General features: G+C 40.6%; 1 long non-coding RNA gene across 1 annotated transcript; it reads left to right on the forward strand.

Annotated features, from left to right (window-relative positions):
• The first annotated feature begins 8,293 nt into the window (after window positions 1-8,293).
• LOC110679287 lies at window positions 8,294-9,619 on the forward strand. Its single transcript, XR_002502364.1, has 3 exons — window positions 8,294-8,746; window positions 8,809-8,876; window positions 8,952-9,619. It is a non-coding gene; the product is annotated as an uncharacterized LOC110679287 (long non-coding RNA).
• Window positions 9,620-10,842: the final 1,223 nt, after the last annotated feature.

The raw sequence follows: 10,842 nt of genomic DNA on the forward strand, positions 1-10,842 counted from the left end.
TGTTTTTTCTTCGGTGGTTCGGCAATTTCGTGGGCAAGCCGCAAACAAGGAAGTGTCACTCTCTCGTCCATGGAGGCCGAGTACGTGGCCCTGAGCGAGGCCTGTCAAGAGGCCGTCTGGTTGAGGAAATTGCTCAGCGATCTTGGCCAACCTCAAACGCAGCCGACGGTGATTCAAGAGGACAATCAGGGCTGCTTGTCCTTCGTCAAGTGTGAAAGGGCGAGCCGTAAATCGAAACACATCGATACTAGGCAGAAGTTTGTTCAGCAACTGTGTACTGAGAAGATCGTCAAACTCGTGTATTGTCCGACTGAAACTATGACAGCAGACGTGATGACCAAACCGTTAGGTCCGACCAAGCACATGCAGTTCTGTGAAGCGCTTGGCCTACAGCAGTGAATCCGAAGCTACTGTGCCTTGAGGAGGAGTGTGGAGAGGCAATGCACCTAGCTTCGCATCGGGTAACCCCTCGTTAACTCTCCACTGCTGCCAACCTACCCATCCGGTAGATGTGTAGAATAGAAAACCATTCTGAACTGAAAGTTACCGCGTGAAGACGTGTTCACTACTTTGTAAACCGAAATCGTATTAATAAAGTTTCTTTTGTACTTCCGCATTTAACTCTTGTTTCGCGTGTGATTTCCGCGTTACCGAATATTTCCCACGAACGCATATTCCACTGCTCCACGGATCCTGCTTAGTCCGTCAATAAGAACGCTAAGCTGTGAGAAGCAGGCTCTGTTCCAGTGGGGACGTTAATGCCATTAAGAAGAAGAAGAACTAGGTTGACTGCGCAAGAATTTTATAATTCCCCATACACTCTCAAGAAGTCCATCAATGATTTTGCTGGGTATCTAACAAGTCTACCTATATTTCCTCTATGCCAAGCAGTCACTTAAAATTTCCTCAAGCATCCCCCCAATAATTAACCAATATTGAACGTTATTGAATTTGCGGAAGGTCTTGAAACATTCATTTATATATCGAAACAATTCAATCTTGCAACAATCTTGCCCGCAATTTACTAATCTATTTACTTCTAGATCTCGATAGAAAATCACTCAGAATGTATGCCGAATATGACAGTGCTACTTTTCCCCGAATGTCGTTTCCCCGAATGTTGGTTCCCCGAATGACCCGTTTCCCCGAATGCCACTTCCCTGAATGACCCGTTTCTCCGAAAAGAGGGAGCAGTTCAAATAGATGCTATAATCATTTTCAGTGGCAGGATGGTTAATGGATCATTGAATGTAGTTTTTGCAAGTGCTCACCGCATCAAAACAAAGGCGCCACTGTATATGGGATTTAACATTGTGCCAGCATTGCTGTTCTGTCAAACACACAAGGCTACGGTGGTGCTATCTATGCTTTCCATAGCGGCCGTTTCGGTTATTTTAATGATCCATTAGAAAGAACGATCAGCAATCAAAAGAAGGAGGTATTTGATCATTCTCGAATATACACATATTGCCTAAAATTCTGAGGACGGTAAAGCTCGTAAGAACCGCCAATTAAATAAAGAAGGGTGTTCACCACCCTGAACTGTATAAAGTTATGACAAAAATGAGTGCCAAAAACTTTTCGGGGAAGTGGGCTATTCGGGGAAACGGGATATTCGGGGAACTGGTATTCGGGGAACTGGCGTTCGGGGAAACGACATTCGGAAAACTGACATTCGGGGAAAAGTAACACAACCGCCGAATATATTTTAAAGAATCTGAAAACATCTATTAAAACTGAACATTAAATTAATTAAAAAAATAAAATTCGCCTAAAATCTATTCAAAGATTTATTAAAGATGCATTAAAATACTGTCAGGACACTTCTCTAATTATGGTTTTACAAAGAATCTGATAAAAATCTCGTTAAGATTTTTACAAAGAAGCTTCCTTTTATTAAGATCCCAAGAGAATTTTGCTAAGGATCTCGCTAGGCTAAGGATCCTACTTAAAATCAATTCTCGTGTAAGAAATCTAGCAACGATAGCTGAGATGAGCCAGCCTAGGGCTTAAAAAAATTAAGATAATAATGATAATTGCAAAGATTTTCAAATGCTGAGAAGCATTCGAAAAAGATCTCTTCACATGCTAACGGTGAGCAGGAAAAAGCGGGACAAAACTTGAAATATGATAAATAAATCAGGACACCTCAATAGAATCTCAAAATCAGGACATGTCCTGCTAAATCAGGACGAATATAAAAAGATATAAAAACATTACGTAATTTAGATTAAAGAATGTAATGTAATTTAGATCACAAAAAAAATCAAATCGTGGTAACTTTTTTGTTTCTTGATCATTTTGTACCATTTTTCCAAAAGTTGAGAACTCTTGTTTTTTTTGGAATATGTGTCAAAATTGGCTATTGATCATCTTGTTTTGAAAATAATCCTTAGGTGAGAATGATCGGCTCCCATGTCGTCACATAACTTAGCGAAAAATCTTGCTTTCATTGGACGAGTCTTCACATAGTTTACCACTTTTGCAATTGTTTCAACAACATGTCTTTGCTGAGACTTTCTGCTGCCAATGCTTCTCGATGAATAATGCAATGAGTCCACAAAGCATTTTTTTTACAATTCGTGCTTGTGCTTGGCATGAGCTCCATCCGTGCAAACACCAACACAATTTTTCCACGGAATTTCGTGCTCAGCCATGTAGGAATCAACGATGTCGAATAATTCCTGCCCATAGGTCCCTCCGGTAATCGGCTTGCAAAACATCAGGTCTTCCCAGAAGTTGACTTCGTGGTTAAATCCTTCCTATTGTCCTTAGCTTCCTCCAGTTGCAGAGCATATTCTTTACCTTCCAGTAGATAAGCTGATACCTAGTTGATATCTTCGGACATGTCATCGATTCTGCGACGAATCGTGTTGTTCGAAACCGGTACCTTCAGTAGTTGCTGACTTGCATGTTCTCCGATCATAGTTGACACAAGATCCACCGGGGCAAGTGGTGACTAGTGAGTTATATTTTCAGCATGAACGGTTGTCTGATTCTCTAGATTTGAGCTCTTGAAAATTCGAGGTTTGGCTTCGATGCATCTTCAGTGAATCTCCCATATGTTCCTTAGCATTCTTACCATAAAAATAGTGTTCTGTGAAATTTTCAGCTTTCTAGATGGTGATTTCAAGGTGGCCCAAAGACAATGTAGGTTTATATGGAAATTACTATGGAGAAATTTTGAGAAATGTTCCAAACACACTAGTACTCACACTAAAACTCATTCTTCAAACCTTAATGAAGGATATTGTTGAAGAAACAATTCCCTTTTGAGCTAATTTTGTTTGGGATTTTTGAACATGGATGCAGGGCTATAATCCCATATTAGGCTAATTAATAGCATACTAACTCATGAATATCTCTTCTGCTATCCTTCGTATTGAATTTCTCTCTTCAGCAAACATCTTTATTATGGTTTGAAGAATAAGTTTTTACTATGGGATAATGAGTTTGTACTTACATTACAGTACTAGTGTGTTTGGAACATATCTCAAAATTTCTCCATAGTAATTTCCATATAAACCTACATTGTCTTTGGGCCACCTTTACATCACCTAGAAAGCTGAAAATTTCACAGGACACTATTTTTATGGTAAGGATGGTAAGAAACATATGGGAGATTGGATTTTCAAACATTCTTAAATTTTGAACCGCCCTCATCTTCACCTTTCATCTACAATTGTGTAAGCTTTCTTACACTGCGCAATTCGATTTAGAGTGTTCATAAGTGAAAGTGGTCAGTGAAATGGATTTTCCTTAGACCTTTATGAGATACTTGTTTTTAATTATGAATCGTGGTTTACGGCCAACCAGCCGAGTGGAAGTTTAACAACTACCGAAAAGCTAAACATTACATATAATTTGCAATTGGATTAGATGGACAAATTGATGTGAAGATTTGCGAAAAAGTTACACGTCTTCTCAGTGAGAATCGAACTCACGACTCCCCGATCTCTAGTTGGGGCGCGTTAACCACTACGCCATGAGAGGACTCATGAACGCAGAAGTTAACCTGAATTCGATTTCCGCTCAATAATCACGTGGCCCTCTTTCGCAAAGTGCACCTCTTTCGGAAGAATTAGATGCCCATCCAAACACAACGCTTTCTATTTATATCCAATGCCTAGCCCGAGAGCGCATTGTTTTTTAGATATAGGAATAGCACACTACACTAGCCAGCAACTGCGCTGGCTGAGGTTTCTATTGTGTGGGCTTCCAACGGGTCGCGACGTTCTCAAACGACCGGTTACGGAACATGAGTCCGTTGCTCGATAAATACTTGTTTTAATTATGAATCGTGGTTTACGGCCAACCAGCCGAGTGGAAGTTTAACAACTACTGAGTCCTCTCATGGCGTAGTGGTTAACGCGCCCCAACTAGAGATCGGGGAGTCGTGAGTTCGATTCTCACTGAGAAGACGTGTAACTTTTTCGCAAATCTTCACATCAATTTGTCCATCTAATCCAATTGCAAATTATATGTAATGTTTAGCTTTTCGGTACTTTATGAGATAATTTTCATGCAAGTTCATAATTTACAAGTTCTGCAGCGCACCAGAGCGCCACAGCGCACAGTTTAGAAAGTACTGGCCTAGAGGTATGCATCGCTCTATTGATTTCATTAGATTTTGTTCGAAATATAGGGAGACTTACGGCTTCGGCACCATTCGACTATTATCGGCAACCAAATTTTAAACGACATATACACAATATCTATCTATCAAAACACATCAATGAAAACATTCAGATGATTCTTTGTTCTGCCCGCTTCCCGCTGACGAGATTTCCGAGACTAAACAAACAATATCGCCAGAGATGTCTTCAATTCAAATAAACACGCCTCAAAATGCGACTGATTTGGAGTTGCCGAAGAGATTCACCAGCAGATCTTATGGGAAAGTTGCCGAAGAGAATGAGGCTGCCGACAATAGTCACACTGACAACAGATGTTCGCAGCGTTGTAAAAACTTTTCTAAAAGCATTTTGACAAGTCTGCCGGCGTGAATCGATAGAGGATTGAGCAACACATAAATGTAATCAGACAAACACGGAATTCGTCTGTTGATGTCCAAGAAAATTACAAAAGAAGGGCGGCATCGGCTTAGCCTGCCGAGAATACGTAAGTTCCCCTTCTTATTTATATTTCAAAAACTGAATTTATGCCTAATTCAATTTCGAAACATGAAAATCAAGCGATGTCGATATGCGTTTGATATGTTTTTTTCAACTCTTGTAAATCTGTAATTTAATGCATAAAACCCAAACATTCCAATCCAGTTCCAACTGCAACGATTATTTTGCCATTTATTTATATCGTTTATATGAACATTACGCGACAGTCAAGATTCTACTTAATACCTTTGCAAATCAAGAAAATTTCTGGCTGGAATCTATTGCGCAGTTCCCACCTTATTGGACCCCGCACTTCAGAAGTGCGGGCGGGTTCATAAGTGCGGAAACGTCAAACCCTTTGTTTTCGCCGTTGGCGGGCAAGAAAAGGCAGTGAATCGGTTTCGCGCCAACGAAAATTGTTTACGTTTTATCAAAAGCATGTGATCTCAGCAGGGTTGCTAGTTTGTTTGTTTCATTTGTTTCACGAAAACTTGCTTGTAAAACATTTGTAAAAGTATGTCAGCCATTTGAAATAGGTTTGTTCGATTATAATTAATTGTGACAATGATGCAGTCAAGTGCAAATCTGCATTTGTATAGCAAAACCAGTGTAATTTGTCGCGTAAATGTACATTTGAAGAATTTTCCATTTGCTTAGAAACATATTGGAACCACTGCTTGGTGACCTTCGAAGTGCGATACACAACTTTCCCAATAATCCATTTATCAAAGCAAAGCACAATACAAGTTGAAACAATTATTGACGCTTAGTTATTAAACTACGATCATATCCCAACCGGAAACTGGATGCTCTTACCCATATCGAAAGCCGACTGTAAAATGGATGAAACATATTTTCAAACGTTCGATATTAAGCTTCCTTATGAATACAGAAGTAACCTTCCTTATGAATACAGAATGCATTCCAAATTAAAATTCGTATGAGCCAACGTGCTCCCGAAGCAAGTAGCGAAATTTAAAGGGGCATTTGGAAAAATGTGAGATTAAAATGCAAGGTAACGAATTCCGACATGGTTCACAAAGCGGGATAATTAGTTAAAATGAATAACACTGGGAAATTTACGAACAAGAACTGTACCAGTGTGCTCAAAGTGAAAGGAAAAAGATCAAAACGCTAGCCAACCGAAAAAGAAGTTGTGTAAGGCTGGACACATAGATACCACACGTTTGCAATGAATTTGAAGGCAAAATTCGTGAGAATCTGCATCCAATTGTTTGTACATGCAATCATTACTGCGCTATTCGTGATATTTACAATAAGGCAGCATCCATTTATTACGTAACGCTAAAATTGGAAATTTTCGACCCCCTCCCCCCCCCTCCGTAACGCTTTTTGTATGAAAAATTTTAATTTTTTGTATGAGCCGTAACGCTTGAGCCTACTCCCCCCTCCCCTTAGAGCGTTACGTAATTTGTGGATGCCGCCTAAGGTGTCGAGATGATATCCTCCTTTTCAAGACTGCTGTTATTTTTTATGCTACCTATGGACCAATGCACGAGTTCGCTATTTGACGTTTGAGCGGTGCCATGTTATTTATGTAGCCATGGGGCCCTATTCTGAATATCACTTTCACGTTCACTTACACTTCACCTTCCAGTCACTTCATTTGTTTCGCTCTATTCCCGTTGTCACGGACGGTGATGTGATTGAAAATACTCAGTGGAGTGACAACTGCGGTGAAGTCATATTCATAATATCATTGTTTATAGTGAAATGCAACGAATAGTCACTTGTTGCGTTGAATCGTTACTGAACATGAAAAAGGATTTAAATTGTAGAATTTTGTTCGTGTTTCTAAAACAATTACATAAAGTTTAAGAAGAAGACTTGTACTTATTATTCCGCTACATTTTTTTATGTGTCAGCCCATATCTATTGTCCAATTTGCAATTAAAAAAATGTTTAGTAGATTTCCGTCAATAGGCAGAAATTTTCTACAGCGACTCCCAGCACAGGGCACTTATCGATTCTCGGCAGAAGAACCTAGCTCAATACTTAGTAATTAACAACTAAAACTATGCTCATTATATTACTTTAAATAAGGAACGTTTTCAGAGTTGAAAAAAAGAGGTAGGAGTTCACATCTCAATTTTAATATACAATGATTCGTTGTATTCCTTTTTTCAATAAACATTTTAGTAGTGAGTTATCTATTAAATCCTGCTAGAAATATAACAAGTTTATGTTTTATTAAGGCTGGTTTTCTGCTGAACAGAAAAGTTATCGCTTATGGCGATGCGGGTGAAATTTCTGTTCGGAATTCTTCAAGGATTTAATTTTTCTTTCTTCGCAGTACGTAGTTGAGAAGAAATGTAATTTAAAATGGAGCTGTTTGTTGAAAATATCATCACTCTTTGGGTTACGAAATTTATTATTTTTCTTGGACGAAACATCATACTTAGCTTAGGACTGCTTTGAAGTTAACAATGAAGCAATGTATGTTTTTGAGGCTCCTCCAGTAGCTCCAACTACGTACTTATTATTCCACTACATATTTTTTACATGTGCCGGCCCATATCTGTTGTCTAATTTGCAATTAAAAAAAATGTTCATGAGATTTCCGTCGATAGGCAGAAATTTTCTACAGCGACTCCCGTTGGAATTGACCTTTTTTTCGTTTGCGTACACCGAGGGGAATAAAATGTTTTTGTTCAATTCTAGCCTCACTTTCAAACGAGAAAAGAAAGGCCAATAAATAACTTTTAGACAGCAAACCGGGCCTACATATAGTGTTCTGCTTCCTAGAATAACAAAAACATAAGATTTGTTAAGCAAAAAGCGAAAAAAATGCTGTTTTAAACTTATTTTATTTTACGTGACAACTCTTCACCCACCCGAACGGCGGTGGAAAGTTTACACTTCAAGTGATTGCTTTTGTCGATCTTCGCCGGGTAGCGTGCCATTCGTAATGGACCTATGCTCGGGTTCACTATTTGACGTTTGAGCGGTGCCGTGTTATTTACGTGACCAAGGCAACGAGTGAATTCGGCACCGCTCAAACGTCAAATTAGTGAACCCGTGCATTGGTCCATAGCTCGTGTTCATGCGATCTATCACTTGCGATGAACTTCTCCACATTTTCTCACTTAGGCGGCATCCACAAATTACGTAACGATCTAGGGGAAGGGGGGGGATAGGCCCAAGCGTTATGGCTTGTAACCGTTGGTTCCAATTTGTTGCTTGTAGGCTCCGCCACAAGTCTTCCTTTCCTAAAACCGTACCCACCAGTAAGCACCTAAAACCCGCTCCCCGCCTTCACATGGTATTCGGACAGCCTTACTGGTGAGGAAAACCTAGCTGTACGATAAGAAGCTTGACCGAACAGTTTATTTGAATACCATTCGAAGCATTCGCTCACTCCGACATTTTACCCACTGTGGTTGAGCTAGGACAACAACCCGTTACACACGAAGTTGACCTAATCAGTGAACCCCCCAGCATAGAAGGGCTGCCAACTATTGAGAAGGGACATGGTGTCAAACTTCGGCTCTTCACGAAGATTTATCTTGATCAAAGCTAGCATAAAACGAATCGAAGAACATTGGTCGAGTCTCAGTTGCATTCGACTACCCAAGTGCTTAGTAGTGCGCGCCGTTTAAGGAGTTTAAAAAGTAATTGAAATTTATTTATTCCTTTGTGGTGTATATAATTTGATTGTGTTTTCTTTGAATAGGTAGTTAAATTAAAGGAAAAGTTATTGAAGCTATTGAAGCTATTGTGAAGTGCTATTGTTAAGAAAAGGTAATTGTATGAGCCAAAATGGCGGTGTTAGTTGAGAAAAGATAGAGAGAGACAAGGTGTTAATGCTGGTGATAGGCTCGTGATTGTTTTCCGAGCCTTTTCTTTCTTTTTTTGTGGCCACGGGCGATTCCCGGAGGGCCCAGTTTCGTTCTCAGGACTCCTCAGCGTTTCCAGGGCAAGCCATAGCCACGCATACGCCTTCTGGGGGCCGACTATCCGGTCCACGGACAAATCGGACACGTAGAACGGTCCAAGGCTGGCCTCTACACTGGCAACACCATTCGAAGGCCCTATTGAGTCCCGTGACAAGCGTTTTCGCCAGTAAAAATCCGTTGGAGGTGCGTAGCTTTCCCAACAGCGTCGTAAAGTTCAGCCACCAACCACACATCCGTTTGACCCCGTCAGAAGACCGCGCCGGTAGGCCATAGCCAAACCGGTCGAACCACAGTGAAGGTGAAGCCAAGGTGAAAGCTCCGTTGTAGCACCCGCGTCGTCCAGGACCCCGGAATGTTCAGACCGGACCTACAGTGACCACGTGTAGTGATTGCCGCCTCCCAAGCCTACTTTTCCGCCGATTATGATACCACCAATGCTAGCCAACGTAGTTCGTCGTCATCTGCCATCCCGCCGCCATCTGCCATCCTGCCGCCCACATCCAGCCATGTAACACGCAAGTACAACATTACGTCTCTCTCTATTGAAAAATGCCCAGTGGGCGAATAAAACTACTATGTTAAGCTAAATTTCGATAGTTACGTCATTTAAAGGACGCACTCCCTCAGGTTATATACACCTTCTCTTCTTTTTGATCGATTCCGTACCTGAAAGGGGTTTCCAAGCCTCGGCTTTGGTTAGTCTTTTTTGGAATCCGACCACTTCATGAGTTTTTTCCGCCTTGGTCAGATAAACCGGTTGGCTTCCCTTTCCGCTATGCAATTCCAGCACTGATGCTTCTGCAAGGTAAGTGATTGGGGTTGCAGTGTTTGAATCGTTGTTAATCACAGTAAACGACCCTGTGCTCAGCTAAATCTCCTAGCCTTATTCCTTCTGAGCAGCCAGAGGCTACAGGCTCATACAAAAATTCGAAATTTGTCATACAAAAAGCGTTACGGAGGGGGGGGGGGCGAAAAATTTCAATTTTAGCGTTACGTAATTAATGGATGATGCCTTAGGTGATATCCGTAATAGGAAAATGATCACTTCACCTGTTTGTCACCATGAGTGGTATTCGTGATAGGCCTTTTCATGTGACAGATCCGTACATTGTTAACATCGGTGGAGGACCGGTGCTAACACGAGCCTGTCATTTTCATAGAAGAAATGTCAAAGTGCTTCCCGATCAGCTGATTTGAGACGTCATGTGAATAGGCCCATAGGGCCCATGGTAACGAGTGAATATGGTACCGCTCAAACGTCAAATTAGTAAACTCGTGCATTGGTCCATGGACCGGTGCACGAGTTCACTAATTTGACGTTTGAGCGGTGCCGAATTCACTGGTTTTCATGGTCACATAAATAACACGGCACCGCTAAAACGTCAGATAATGAACACGTGCATTGATCCATTCTGTGGTAAATCGCAAGTCAGTCCCATCTGCTATTTCGTCAAAATTGAGTTTAGCTCAGTTTTCAACATATCTTCCAATTCTATTCCAGCTGCCTTAATGAGATAATAAGATTTGTTCGGAAAAAGTAGGATAAAAACAGAAAGTCAAATAACCCATAAAGTATCCGCATATCAGTCCCACTACAGATTTCCGCACCGTAAAACACAAAAATGAACCGTGTTCTGATCTTTTCTATACTTTCCTCAGAAAGATATCGCAGTGAAAAGCAAATTGTGAAAGTTTCATTAAGATTTGAGCATGTTCCAATTCTCTGGAATTTTTTTGAATATTCGTATGGAAAACGAGTTTGAAAACTTCACACTCCATTTTCTCAAAAGAAAAAAGAGTTCTTGTGATAT

The sequence above is a fragment of the Aedes aegypti genome, chromosome 3 (genome assembly GCF_002204515.2).
Source record: "Aedes aegypti strain LVP_AGWG chromosome 3, AaegL5.0 Primary Assembly, whole genome shotgun sequence".
NCBI classification, from domain to species: Eukaryota; Metazoa; Arthropoda; class Insecta; order Diptera; family Culicidae; genus Aedes; species Aedes aegypti.